This window comes from Falco cherrug, chromosome 5 (assembly GCF_023634085.1).
Source record: "Falco cherrug isolate bFalChe1 chromosome 5, bFalChe1.pri, whole genome shotgun sequence".
NCBI lineage: Eukaryota > Metazoa > Chordata > Aves > Falconiformes > Falconidae > Falco > Falco cherrug.
The window spans coordinates 12,046,986-12,061,784 of record NC_073701.1 but is presented as its reverse complement, the minus strand read 5'-3'; the positions used below and the strand labels follow the sequence as shown (position 1 = coordinate 12,061,784).

Here is a 14,799-nt window from a genome sequence, read left to right as displayed (position 1 = left end):
CCTCCGAGCTAACTAAATACCTGACTAAAGGACATGGACTTCACAAGCCTCAAACAAGCCTTAGAAAATGTCATTGCTGCTCATTCTGCATGATCCTAAGGGAAGGCAGACAGAAGATTTGGGAACCTATGGTGACACAGATGCAGATAAAACTGCATTTGTCAGAAAGAGCGGGATATCCTGTTGCTAAAATGTGCTGTGTTGATAACTTCGGAAATTGGAGATCTCCCCATAAAATCTCTGCTCAGACTGGAAGGAACCACACCTAAGGCAGGTGGTGATAAGGTATTTTTGTCTCTGTATGATTAACTTTTGTCCTTGATCTCCCCTTGAGAGCACCCCCAAGGCTGACTGTCACAGTAGCCTGGCCTTGAGAATAAGGTTCAGAAAGGAAGACTGGGGCCTGAATCATAATAATCTGTTCAAGTAAGTTGGAGGTGTGCTTTAAATTGGTAACATGAGATAGACTTAGACCAGGATGCTATCAATGAAAATGTAATAACCCACTACCACTGGCCAGCCAATCCCTTTCTCTCCTGTTTTAATCTCAGAAATGCCACTGCTATATCCTAATTGTGCTTCTCTGAATTATACCTTCAGTGGCAGTCTTTTACCTTTGAAACTGGACAGAGAGAGGAACATTTTATGAAAAGAGATAAATAAAAAGTACATCTTGCTCATGCTGGGAGCTGAAGCAATACAGGTCCCAAAATGAAAATTCCTCTTTTAGAAAATGAGCACTTGGCTGGCCCTGGAATCCCACAGATTTCTCCGTCAGAGTTCTCGTTAGGCAGTGCACGTTCTCTTACCAGGCTACAACATCAGAATATCATTCCTCAGTTTCAGTTTGTCATACTGTGATTAAGAGTAGTTCACTTGTCTGTAATACAAAGTTTCTAGAACTGTTGGCTTATTCAATGCTGCTCATGATTTACGACCTCATTTTGCATCCTTTGTGCTTCTTCATATTTGAATTTCTAGCAGGCCATCTAATGAAACCCTCCAGTATTGATAGCTCCATTTAAAATTAATGAGTTTCTCTCTCTTAGATGCTTATGTGCTGCAGAACAACCCAAGGGTGAGTTAAAAACATACAGAAATATGCTAATGTAAATGTATCTACTGTCCCCCTTCAGAAAGATCAAATTGTTTACCTTCCAAAGAACTTGTATTTACTTTTGGAGATACTCCATGTGACAGGCACTGCCCTTGCAAAGATGGCAAATCGGGCCACCTGACGGTGACACCTGGAGCCTGGCTACACTAGGTGACAGCCAGCACAGAGGAACTGCCAGAATAAGGCTGGAGTGTTATGGCAATGCAAGCAATAAAATCAAATAATTCACTTTACAGCTTCCCGCATCATCCCTTTAGTTGTGGAATTTCAGTCAGTTCTTGTGTTCTCAGTGATTTATATTACCTGTGGCCTGGTATTGCCAAAGGGGAGTGTATCTGTGTGTTAACTGCAGTGAGAACTTCGTTAAAGTTCAGTGACAGAGAGCAGAAGGTAGGCTTGTATGGCTGAAAAGAAGTTTGGGGTTTACTGCAGGGTAGACTGGGGTGAGCAGAGAGCACCTCCACCGACATAACCCAGTCTGGCCTGGGTGCTCTCAGTCGCATTAACTGTAAGGTGTTATACAACTCATGGAGACTACATATAGCGCTGTGCATGAATATGTAAAAATTGCAAATAAAGTTACTGCACTTTATATGGGGTTCGATATACTGATTCTTGACTCTACATTATGGCCAAAATCTTTCAAGATAATTTCCTTTTGATTTATCCCTTAAGTTACATTTCTATTCTAATCTGTCAAAATAAAACCACTGTCATTCAGTTTCCTTTAAAAAGTACACAGCTTTCAGTTCTATTTCTAGCCAACAATAATCATATTTGTCTTCAGACATTAAGGAAACAAAACTGGTAAGTGTTATTATCTCAACTTTTTATGTGAAAAAAGAGCTCACAAAACTTTTCCCAGAACAGGGATAGAACAAGGTCAAAGGTAGAAGCAATCTGTCTACATGTGATATAACCTCTTGACCACAGTAATGCTATTTTTTAAAGGTACAGCAATATGTATACTGTCAAGAATGTATAAAACTCAGAACAGTATTAAGTACAATAGCAAATTCACACATCTCTGAAAGAACTCATCACAGGAGGAACCATAACTTCCTGATCTATGAGATGTATTTTCTTTTTAAACTTTCCCACCAAGCAATGCCTATGCAGGCAAAGATGACTGATGGTGTCATTAGTACTTCTACTTATAGATCTACCCTGTGACAAGTCAGATTACGAAGTTCAAATACTGAAAACCAATTATATTTTACAGGAACTATTTTCTGAGAACCTATCCAAATGAGAAATATTTTAATTTTCATCAAACCACATATGTTAAACAAACTGCTGAAACAATGAATAAATTTTAAATATCTGATTTTTTTTTTAATAATGTGATGAAGCTAATTGTAAAAGCCAAAACCAGCAAGCACGAAGAATGGCTAAATATGTTATACTTAGAAGGACTAAGGAACACATATGATTAGAAGGACATACGCCACACATAAGCTCTTGCATGTAAAGGAAATGCAAAAAACTAGAATTATAACAAAATGCAATTTCATAACAGTCTGATGAACAGTTGAAGCAACTTGTGTTGGAAGAAACATTGCTACAAATGTGAGAGGGAAAAAGAGATTATCCTTCAGGATAGAAGTCTATGAAGAGTCACTGAAGGAACAGATAAACCAAAGGGTGAAACATGTTCAGCACATGGTGATGTGTGTTTGGGGGAAGGGAGGCAGATGGCCAGAAATAATTTATCATAACAGACAAGTTTCAGTAGAGTATCTGGTAGATGAACATTTAACATATTTTAGAAGTATTGGTGAAGTAAATCCAGCAGTGTCTAAAGGGTACTGCTGATTTGGAATGGCTTTAGAACCCCATGGGAAGTGAAAACCAGGTACAGAACACACCTTTTGTAGTAAAACATCCACGCTGTAACTGCATTGCAACACTAGTTAAAGAGCATGGGGAAATTTGAAGAGAAATTTGCCTTGAGAAGGAAAGGCTTATCAATATGTATACATACCCGATGGGAGGGTATAAAGATAATAGAGCCATATCCTTCCCAGTGGTTTCCAGTGAAGGGATGAGAGGCAATGGGCACGAACTGAAATACAGGGCAGTCCATTTCAACACAAGTAAAAGCTCTTTTACTGTGGATGCTGGCACAGATTGTCGAGAGAAGTTGTGGAGTCTCCATCCTTGGTGATATTTACAACCCAACTGGAGAAGGGCCTGACCAGCCTCCTAGCTGACCCTACTTTGAGCGGGGGTTGGATTAGATTATTTTCTGAGGTTTCTTCCAGTCATAGTAATTCTGTGATATCTCAATGAAGTGTAGATCTGAGGTAACTATCTAAATAGGAGTCTGATGAGACAGCTGAATTTGATGTTTTCATCAGGAGCATCATGGAATTTTACGTACCCTACAAAGTTAAGGACTCAGTTCAGAAGCTATCCAACAGAAGCATCTGAAGCAGGCTGTTACATCCAGTACCCCACTGAATGGGGATTGCCTGATGAAAAGAAAGAATTCCAATCTCATTGAACCCCCAGTTTCCACAGCACCACTCTTTCCTCCAAAACCTGTGTATACAGGAGCTAGCCTTGTTAACATGAGATAGGTACCTTGTAAGTAATGCATGGCCCTTCTGGACTCCCCAGCCTAAGACAGGCATGGATCTGCTTGAGCAGGTCCAGAGGAGGGCCATGAAGATGGTCGGGGGTTGCTGCATCTCCCCCATGAGGTCAGGCTGAAAGAGTTGGGGTTGTTCAGCCTGGAGAAGAGAAGGCTCTGGGAAGACCTTATAGAGACCTAAAGGGGCCCTACAGGAAAGATGGGGAGGGGCTTTTTATCAGGGAGTGTAGTGACAGGGCAGAGGGTAACAGTTTTAAACAGAAAGAGGGTAGATTTAGATTAGACATTAGGAAGAAATTCTTCACTGTGAAGGTGGTGAGACACTGGAACAGGTTGCCCAGAGAAGTTGTGGATGCCCCATCCCTGGAAGCGTTCAAGGCCAGGTTGGATGGGGCTCTGAGCAACCTGGTCTAGTGGAAGGTATTCCTACCTATGACGGGGGTGTTGGACTAGATGATCTTTAAGGTCCCTTCCAACCCAAACCATTTGAGATTCTATAATTCTGTGATCATATTCTGTGTCATCTGTGGTGTCCATTGCCACTTGACATTTACCAAACATTTCAATCAAAGAAGGAATAGCTTTTCAATAAAAGAGCATGCAGAAATGTAGAAAACTATGACATAATAAAAAAGTAAATAATTCCGTTTTCCTGCCTCTCTAAAAAGTGTACATTTCCATGAAACATCTCACTATGTTTCATTATAAAAGGTATTATTTTCTAATACTTTCACATTTCCAATTTAAGCTTACTTTTTGAAGCCACTAAGTCAGTGTTAACTTTCTAAGTTGCCATTCACCCACCCTCTTCTAACCATTTCCCAGAATCCAGCTGAACTGGCACCATCTTTGTCATGATCTTTGAAATGATGATTCCACTTGATTTTCACAAAAGTGCAATTATTACATTGCACAAATCTTTGCCTTGAATAATCCTAACTCATACTCTCATAGGAAAAAAGAAGATAGCTGAAATGACTAGAATACATTACTGTCAGAAAGCTTCTTTACCAGAATTATGAGGCTTTATTTCATTTTTTATTATGCACCTTCAATCAATGGTAGCCTGCTTCCCAAAAACCTACCTGCAAGAAAGCAGTGGTGACACATCAAAAATTCCTCTACTTGGAATATGCCTTACAGACAAACTGAAAATAGCTGGCATGGAGTGCAAATGGTTCTAACAATTACACAGAGAAAAATATACACTCTCCATATCCTTGAGTAACCGTACACACATGTGTATAATTCCCAAAGTGTTTAACATTGCAATGTAAACACTTTCCAGTTGCATTCAATGATATAGTCCTCTTTTTAATCATTCCAACCTGAAATTATTACTGTGGTGGATGGTAGTCATGCTTAACCTATAGCATCCTCTATTACGTCACACCTCAAAATAAATGGGGGCTTATAAATGCCAAGCTGAAACGGAGTAATGCCTTGCCTTAAAATCAGAGCCTACTTAGCCCAAGGGAGAACAAACAATTAGGCAGATTCCTCCTGCAAGTGATGATTAGCTCTCATTATTTCAGGCTGTCTTCTAGGCCATGTAGCTGAGCAATGAAAGACAATCATGGAAAAGGTTTACTTCAATGAGAGCACCTAACAATGCAAATCTTGATTTAATTACATAGGACAGCACAGGTTATTTAAATTCCAGCATAGTAAGATGTCAAATGCAGACAGTGCAGGTCAAAGTAGTCAATTAAATAAAATGTAAGTGGAACTGGGCACTTTCAAAAAAGGGAGAGGAAGACTCTTACTGTGAGCAGCAATCGTCACAGCATTATAGAGCTCTATGCTTGTCCAAAATATTGTATTTGCTAATTTATGAAAACACATTTCACAAAAAAGTATGTTTTTTAGACGTAGAAATAGGCACATGAGGAAAAAAGTTACTTTTACATATAATTTCATAAAAGTATCTGACTTGTACCTGTAGTAACAAAACCACATCTAGCCACCAGAGATGTTCTTTCTGATGAGGAAAATACAATGCAACCACTCCTTTCATACAGGTAAAACTATTTGTTCTCTGTTATTCCAGTTATGTACTGATGTAACTCACTGCTATGACAGATTCTTGGAAACAGAGTTGAAAAAATGTAATCAAGTTAAAAGACTACATTTTAAGCAAAGGACACCCATTTGCCAAGCTAAGTGAGACCGTAAATTCCCAGCCTACAAGAGAGGAAAATACTTCTTCAGCATCAAGTCCCACGCAGTGAGCAACTGTTCGAGCACAGGAGAGATTCTCTAACTGGAGGGCCTGTGTACACATTACTGAAACAGAATTTCTGATAGTTGTGGTGGGAGGGTATATAAGTGATTTAGACTCTGCACATGAAGATCAGCTCATGAAGAAAGGAAGGCAAGCCCAGCGAAAGAGTCCCACTTTAGCTCCACTGGTATAGCAAAGTATGGAAGAACAGTTGCTATGCCACATCTACAGGTCCAAGGTAGAGCGTCTGAGCCTTGAATACATGAAGAACAATGAGCAAAGCAATGCAGTATTTTACAAAACTCAGCAACATTACACAATTATTAAGCTAGGAATGAATTTCAGAGCCAAATGCAGTTGCATCAGGGGTGAAGGAAAATCTACAATGCAATCATTCAAGCAGTAGTTTGGCCAGGCCACTAGGATTAACACTTTCAGCTTCTGCAAATACATCATAGGAACTTGAAGAACCACAAGTGCTCAGCATTTTGTTTTCATCTCTTGGGCAAACATCCTACTTTGTGAGTCAACAGCAGAGTTTTGAATAAATCAAGTTTACCTGTACTATCTTCTAGAAGACCAATAAACAAGAGTTGCAACAGTTAATCTTGGATGTTATCAAAGGAGTTTCAGTTCAGTTCAATCCTTTTAATTTGCAACCTTTGGCATTCAGCCAAATAGTTGTGACTTAATAGGATCTGCAAGTTAAAATTAAAATCCCGCATGCCTGTCTGTTCCAGTTCTTATCCCACACTTCCTCTCTGTGTAAACACTCCATTATTACTGCCTTACCCAGAGCCTGTATTTTGTCTCTGGTCTCCTTTAACTTGTGGCAACCCCTACTTAACAAAGACCCAAGCATACCATAATATAACTGTTTCAAAATAGTTATATATTCTTTTAAATCTCCAAAGAACTTTGGTTCAGGACCTTAGAAGCAAAAAAGACAATGAACAAGCCGAGCAGACACAGAGCCATGGCAAAACATGGAAGACGCTATATACTGTATGCCTGAATACAGTAAAAAGCACCTTAGAGAAAGTAGGGCTGAAAGGTCCAATTTAGAAATTTTTTTTGGTTTGAGATATTTAATTCCCTTACTTCAAGCAACAAATGTAGGGGATTCTGATACATGTTCAACCAAGGGATTAGAAGTAATGAACAACTGCTGTGTTTGTGTGTTATTTTTACTACATGGAGAGGAAATAATTTATGTTATGTAACACATGACACAGGAAAAAAACCCCCAACTTATATGCACTGTAACTACTGAGGACAACTCTGAAAGACATTAGCGATAATAATTTCAATCACAGATCAACTGTGAATTTTCCCTTCACTTTTTTTATTTACATTCCTTTTCTTTTTTTCCAGGCTTTTTCTTTCCTTCATCTTCTTGCCCCTCACATTTCTATTCAAACAAGTTGGTCAAATGTTTTAAACAATAAAGTGTGTAGCAAATTCGGTATCTGGCAGTTCCTTGTCAGTTTGCACAATGAACATACACTGTGTTTTTCAATTCAACCTCAAGGCTTTGCAGACTTGGGAATCACTCTGCATTTATAAACCAATAAAAATAAATATACATGTATTTATAAAAGGATCCAGTTGCTCTCAGAAGAGCTTATAACCAAAATACTTTCCCGCTTTATACTCTCCAGTAAACAAAACAAAGATCAAAGTTATAAACTGAGAAACGCTGAGACTGATGTTTCCAAGAATTTGCTATTGAATGGTTCTTAAGTACATACGTAACATTTATTATTGCCTGTGAATGCTGTATAAGGAAAAGTTCATTAAATGTGTTAGAAATTCTTATTTTAAGATGCACATGCTTCATACACCTCTGTTGATAACAAAACAATAGGGGTAAAGTTTTATCCTTGATTACTTTTCTGCTTTAGTGGAGTGCTCCCACTGTGATCTGCACAAGACGTTTCACAAGACATTTATCTACAAGAGAAAGGAACAGAAAGAAATTCAGGCAGAGTGATTAAACCTGATGTCTCCTTTCTACAGACACGTGCACAGGCTTAATCAATCTGACGCCAGCAGTCTCCACTTTCACATTGCCTGCTGGCTTCATGCCTGACAGATTCCACCTACTGTACATCTTTGTAGGCAGAATAAAGATGTGAGATAAAGAAAGCAAAGAGAGCCAGCAGAGCAGACTGCATAAATTGCATGCCACTAGCCTAAGCTGCATGAGGCTCTGATCCCTGCGACTATTGCTGTCTCAGCCACCCTGCAGTGCAAATAGAGTGTTTATGAAGAGTATATGTTTGCTCTTGAAAGCCAAAGCTTGCAAAAAGTTAGGCTTACTCTGTTTTTTTCCAAATTGTGAATGGTAATTCTTTCAACATTAAAGAGTCTGCCTCCTTTAAGTGTTGAGTTGTCCATCTACACATACTACATTAGTCAAATAGGAAACATATTGCGGTAATGGAGGTTCTTATGAAAATTTACCAATTCATCTTAGACACACTGACATAAGAGGATTTTTTTAAGTAACACCTATTAGGTTTGCAATATGAAAGCAATGACTGTTTCAGCCCAGAATTTTCCTAAGGGGCAAAAACCAAACAAAAACCTGTAACTAAATCCCTAGCATTACCTCTCTCCAATGAAAAACGCCAACAATGTTGCAATTTGAAATTCAGTAAGAAAAACAGTTAGCATAACAAATTGCTCTGGGCTTTATGTGTCCTTGCTGAGGGTAGTATTGGGTTCTCCCCTAAATACAAACATCCCTTGAGGATGAACTGCTAGGACAGTAAATTTTACATTTTAAGAGGAGAAGAGGCAGACCTGCCAGCTGCCTTAAACTGCAATCCAGGGAAAAATCCCATTTCTTCCTCCTACGCAAGTATAATTTAATATTTCAAAGCCCAAATGAGGGACCATATTTGTTCACAAGATGCAGCCAAAGGCACTGAAGAAAATGAATGACTGTGTGAAACTTTAAATAGCTCAGATAATATATTCTAGGATCAAAAAAGCGAAGAGCTTCTAGTGTCAGATTTATAACCTAAAAAGTTTACAATAATAAAATCGCAAGAGTAAGAGATGAATAAGTAAATTACAACAGTAAAGAGAAATTCCAAAAGTATATCTGAAATTAAAAATAATTCCTTTATAATGATATAAATCGCAGAGGTATGTTTCATTTATTGCAGTAAATCTCATTGCTATATTACAAGTCTGTTGGGAAAAAAAATATAGGCAACAACAGATCACAAGACGAAGCTATTATAGGTCAGCCATACTCCCAGTGGTGTGGGCCAGCACGGGTATATTCTAATTCACTAAAGTTCCATGACAGAAAACATAATAAAATACTGAATGAGAAAAGTTGTTTTCAAATAGATATGTACTAAGTTGTAAATAACTTCTGTATGGCTGGAAATGTCCCTTTTGTTTCATCAGAGGATATGGTTATGTGAATGCCATTATTTTGATAATAAAACATATGGAGTGTCCTTAATTCAGAAAAAGAAGGATAAAGAAAAAGGCTCCTGAGAATTATAGACCTTCATTAACAATCCTGGTATAAAAAAGATTATTCATTCAAATGCAAGAAAAGAAAGATAAGAACAACAGGGTGTCTTGACCCCAGCATTTTCATACTGGTCATATGGAAAGAGCCAGATGGACAATCCTGTCCTAACAAAATGTTCATTTGAATTCTGTCTGTTCAGATGTAAAAAAATAAAATAAAAAAATAAAACAAAATTAAAAAAAATAAGAAAAGGACAATGTGAAAGTGGCTTCTGTAGACTTGAAAAACAGACATCATGTCATCCATACCCCTGTGTTCTGCTTTCATGAGCAGGCAGTCAAGAGGATTCTTGAAAATACAAGTATTCTTCCTGTACTTATAGCAGAGAGAGGACAGACATCCCAGAAAAAATATTACCTGTAGAAGTCTATGGTTGAGGTGTCTGTCCACTACCACAGAAAAACTCAAACATCCTCTGAGACGAAATTATCAGTGTCTTTCTAAATGTACCTTTCTAGAGTGCTGGTGTTTTATCTCACGCTAAGAGAAATTAACTTTCAAAACTATGCCATTTTCAATAAAATATTATCATCACCCATTAGAGTTGAGTGATGTATATTCCAGCAGTCTAAAGAAAGCAGGAAGGCATAACATTTCACTTAAAATATTTTGAATGCCAAGTGGTGCTGTATGTAAACAAGAAATATAGCTAGATATATGCACAGCACATGATCTGCCAGGACATTTCCCAGGTCTCTTTTGAATCTTTTGGACACTGAGCAATTTTTTTTTCAAAAAAGGAAAGAAAAAAACCTCACATAAAAATTAGGGAAATCATGCTTTCCCCTACTTTTTTCTTAAGTCTCGGTTGACAGCCAAGTCCTACAATTTACAAACTTCTATTTCTGCCTTATCCTGTCATTGAGTAACAGGCCTGGATTTGAAGCACTGGAATCTGTTATGCATAAAATAACTGTACTAATGATATTGATTCAATTCAGAATTGCCACAATTGGATCAGGTAGGAAAGCATAAGCACCAAAAGCACCAAAAGAGACCTCCACGTTTCCACTGATGTTTTCCATCAGGTAAACAGAAAGCTAAATCCTGAAAACCAAACTAAACAATTTGTGTTTACAGAATGATGCTCTCGCCTCATTAACAGACCTTCAAAAAACTAATCATGTGTAAGGGGGAGGAGAGATTATTTTCTTTCTAGTCAAGAACTGGGGAGTCAGTCACCATTGCTGGGGCTGCCTAGAAATATTCACACTCGTCTTTCTGCTTTCTTCAAGGTTTATTTACACAGGAACATGTACTTCGCAGACCTACTGCCCTTTGTACCTGAGATGCCCTTTTACCCACTAATCTTTTTGGTGGCCAAGTCTTTTTCTAACAGGCTTAAAAAACAGGATGGAAAATGCACAGATTTCCTCCTCTGAATCCCTCCAACCCCTTCTTGGTGGAATCAAGGCAGTTTCGCTCAGATCTGCATCACCCCACGGCAGCCAGGATTTACATCTGGCATGTCTGAAAGCTTTCTCGGGTATGAAAATCCTTCTTTAGAAAGAACGAAGAAGAAGGAGGAAGAAAGAAAGCTCACTGAGCAGTAGAAACTACCTAAGTAGAGCAGGCTCAAGGCTGAGGCATGTGATTTAATTGGGGATGTATTTAGGCTAACAGGAAATGCCACTGATAAGAAGTTAAGGACTAAATGGACAATGCCTTCTAAGGGATTTCAAATTCTTTGATGGGCCTATAAGGCAGAAGTCCTCTAACAGTCTGTGCTGCAACCAGAGTTAATTATGGATTTATGCATGTGGAGAAAAGGCTTGATAGTTATCTGTAATAAGCCTAAATTGGAGAGAGACAACCTGAGGTCAGAGAAGTTATTAGTCTGGCACAGAGAACTTGTAGTGAATCCTGGAAAATGGGCGGGTGGGGGAGGGGAGAAATCCCAAACTCACTCTCCCCTCCTTCCCAAATTGAAATAACACAGCCTTCATCATCCTCACTTCCCAGCTGACATGCAAAAATCAAGGCTTTCCCTTTCCATGGTATCTGTTACATTTACTTCACCATTTCCATGCAAAATACTTTAACAATCACTCTGTTACCATGCTGTCACAAATGAAGTAGCCAGCTGAAAACATAGCTGGTTTCTGGAACACAGGAACTTTTTGGGATATCACCTTGTTCTGAAGATGGTCTTCCTCATATACAGAAAAAAATGGTGCTTGGAGGCCAAAAGAAATTCTTCTCACCCATGGAAGCAGCCAGCATGCTACCTGGCTGAGCTCCTGCTGCTCAGCAAGAGCATGGACGTTGCCGTCTAAGAGAGTTCCAGCTGTGACAGAGCAGTGCTACAAGAGCTCTGTAGGTGGAGGATTGAATGCCAGTTTTCTATGTTGTCATAAATGTGAGGTATCTAAGAATGAACAAATTATTTGCCCCAGGGTGCTCTAACTTGATTTGCTATATGTAAGTCAAATTGAATTAAAAATCCTGCCTTTCCAAAAGTTCCTTTACTGCATTTTCAAAGATGCAGTTTGATCAGCTGTCAGCTGACTTTGATTTCACCAGAGGCCTACACGATACACATTGTGCCTGCCAAACCTTCACAAAAAAATGTATTTAAGTGCCTGTTCTAAAAGGGGGGGAAAAAACTTCAATATTCCTGGCTTCAAGGGTTTGATACTCTGCACATTCTGAAGTATAATTCACTTGTACACTGAGAGTTTTTAAATCGAAGCAGCACTCACAGATTTCATGCAAAGGGCTGAGAATACACAGATCCCGATCTGGAACCACACAGCTCTTGTTGCATACCAACACCACAGGAACCGAAGGGCTCCAGTTTCACCTGAGAGCACACCAGGAGGTGTTCTGAGCCATGCTGCTGTGCAAGCCACATGTGACTGCATGGCTGCTGCTTACTGTAGGAGCTGCACTCACTGGAGTGTCTGCTTAGATGAAAATTTTTGTCTGTGAACTTTGAACAGAGAGGTGATGAGTAGTTATCAAGGGAGGAAGTTAAACAAAAATAGTAACAAAATTTTTAGGCTATTTGACCTAATATCTTTTTTTCTGGGTTTGGACAACTGTTTTTAAAAGGTTGCTCAGCACAGAGCAGAGAATACCTTCAATGATACAGATGTAACAAACCAAACGGTATTAAATTCTTTTTTGACATACAGTATTATTTCTGTTTCCAGATCTCACTGCTTTATTGCATCTCTGGTGTCTTCTTGAAACTCCAGGCTTTGGGACCGTACCACTGTCTTCATGAAATACTAGAAAAGGCTGAAGATCAAATAATATATGTGCCATCAAGGTGCGTGCCACACAGCGGGGATGCCCACAGATGCTGGTTAAGTCTGCCCAGCCTCTCCGCTGTTAGGGTGCAAGTCAGCTCTGGTCTGAAAGCTCTTTGACCAATGTAATGCTGGACGGGACTGCACAATCCTGGCAGCTTGGTAGGGCTTGCAGGCTGGGCTTAACACTGTTCTTGCATTCCAGTGTATTGCATGTAGAATCTGTCCTACTTTCTTTCTACCAGTTTACAGTGATAAGAGCTCAGATCACATTGTGCTTTTGGTGGAGTAATAATCGTGGAAAATTCTGAAGTGCCAAGGCTTAGGTGACCTCTGAGCACTCAGGCAATACTAGGACCAAATTCTTACTCTTGCCTAAATAAAGAGAAACTCGAGGAGGCAGACCTCTGTGACGTGCTGAGCTTAGGGCAGTTTATGCCAAGGATAATGCCTCAGCTGCCCTGCCACAGGAACTGGACACTGCCTGCATGTCCACCGCTGCAGGGCAGGCAGAAGTGTGATCACTGTGACTCATTCAGTCCTTTTTGTCTGTCCTGCATCTGTTCACAAGGACTTTTAATTATTGCCAACTGGAAGGACTGGTTTGGTTATAAACACAGGGTAGCACAGTATAAAGTTTTCCTTTGCAGATCCCTACTAATTGATCTTCAGAGCTTTCCTTTCCAACTGGAAAAGTGGTGCTCCTCTCTTCCTTTTTTAGCGAAGGCCATGATTTCAGTTTGAGTTATGAGTGGGATAAAATATATCTTTAAATAAGCAGGTGAGTAGAAATACCTGAAGAGCCTGGTTTTATGGATCAAAACTTTCAGAGCAGTGAGACTGCAAGAATATGTGCTTCCATTAGAAACATGTGTGCTGAATATTAGGCAAAATACTTTTGTTTCCAATACTGCCAGATACTTGAAATCAACCATCCATATTAAGGTCACTAAGCTAAATGAAGATGCTTAATAAAGACACCATTCCTAACATGAGAGAGTATTTTTTTGTAACCCGTAAGCCTATGTCTTCATTTCCCTGTGGCTAGCTGTTTATATAATGAGGGAGAACTTCTTTTCATTTCAGGAAATATTCAGGCCTATGCAAAGTCTTCATTTGAGACTCATATTGAATGTTGATTTCATCTGTCACTAAGAAATTATACCAAGGTTTGTACAAATCTATTTATAAACCTTGTAATTTTCATTATTAATAACATTTAAAACACAGTTAATTTAAGACCTTTCACATTTCTTGTGAAAGCTATGGTAAGAATGAATAATGGAAATCAAATACCTGCTTCAATCTTTGATTTAGAAAAATCAATGGCAAAGTGTAGGCGTGTTCTGTTGCATTTTGGACTGTGACACTTCTTTTTTTGATGAGATGCCAGCTGGACTGCAAAGACACTTAACACATTCGTAAAGATGTCTGGATTTTTTAGTGCCAGGAACCAACACCAGATTTTTACCATGTGCAGCACAAGTATATAAAATGTTGCTTCTGATCTTCTTATTGGATCAGTATTTCAAAACTCATCTGAACACTTCCAGTGCCAGTATGCACTTCTAATACTCAATCACAGTAACGGAACAAGCACAACTCAAAAGAAGGACATTTCAACCAAAAAATCTGTGCTACTTCCTGAAGCAAGTAGCATTTCCCTCATGATTTCTCAGTCAAGTAATAGTCAAGCTTAACTACACTTCACCTACAATACCTGATAAACCCCAGCCAATGGCACAGTAGTGATGTTAGATAAGGAAACTGTCTTGCTCTTTTCATAGGTTTTCTGGTGCAATGATTTCCTTTCCTTTAATTTACCAATGGCTACATAAGAAAAGAGCAAAACAAAGCAACAAAAAGTGTTTTACAGCTGGGTGAGAATGGAAATACTTAACCTCTAGCATACCGGTCTGGAAAAATGATAAACCACCACCAACAGATTGTACTAAATTCACAACAGCACTAATATTAAGAGATAGTGACTACAGTTATTGTAAACAAGAAATGCTAAAAAGTAACACACACAAAAAATGAGTACGGAAT

General features: G+C 38.9%; 1 protein-coding gene across 1 annotated transcript in view; it reads right to left on the bottom strand.

Moving 5' to 3' along the window:
• The window catches only part of LOC102058980 (potassium voltage-gated channel subfamily KQT member 1-like), a 510,914-nt gene that overhangs the window by 272,006 nt on the left and 224,109 nt on the right, over window positions 1–14,799 (bottom strand). The gene's annotated exons all lie outside the window — the stretch shown is intronic.